Here is a 734-nt window from a genome sequence, read left to right as displayed (position 1 = left end):
CTGCACTCCAGTCTGGGTGACAGAGTGAGACTCCAACTCAGAAAAAAAAAAAAGGGTAGTAACAAAAAACAAAGGCAAAACCCACACCACTCACATGCTTAGCATGTAGGTATATTTATTTCTAGCCTTTTCTGAAGCTTTTTCTTTTCTTTTGCAAAGCTTTGGTAAGCATCCATACAATTTTGTGTCCTACTTTTCTTCACTTAACATTCTAAGCACTGTTCCCTGATGCGACATAGTCTTCATAACAGCCATTTGTAGCGAATGCATAATATCCCAGAGCGGCTGCATCCTAATTTACTTGCCCGTTTCTCTATTGTGGGACACATGGTGTTTCCCATTTTATGCTATTATAATAAGCACTGCAACAGTCCTCTGGTGCAGCGAGAAGAGAAAGAAACTGGGTCTTTGGTGAGATCTCAAGCTTTTCTGTGTTCACTTGAGCCTGAAATGTTGTCTCTGGACTTTTCCGTTACCTGAGCCGTAGGACTGATCCTTTATTTAAGCTAACTGCAGTGACAATTTCTCCTTGCAGCTCGTGATACTCTCTGACACAAGAGCTCTAAGGGCAGGACCACACTTGTCCTATTTACTGCTATAGCCCTACCTGAATCTTCGGTCCAAGGCATGGTGGACCTCCGAGAGCAGAAGCTTAAATCAATATGTGCAGAAAGATGAATATGAATATATATATATATATATATATATTTTTTTTTTTTTTTTTTTTTTTTTTT

This window comes from Carlito syrichta, unplaced genomic scaffold (genome assembly GCF_000164805.1).
Source record: "Carlito syrichta isolate Samal-C Ts95f unplaced genomic scaffold, Tarsius_syrichta-2.0.1 Scaffold308805, whole genome shotgun sequence".
Lineage (NCBI taxonomy): Eukaryota > Metazoa > Chordata > Mammalia > Primates > Tarsiidae > Carlito > Carlito syrichta.
This window is presented reverse-complemented; position numbering follows the sequence as displayed.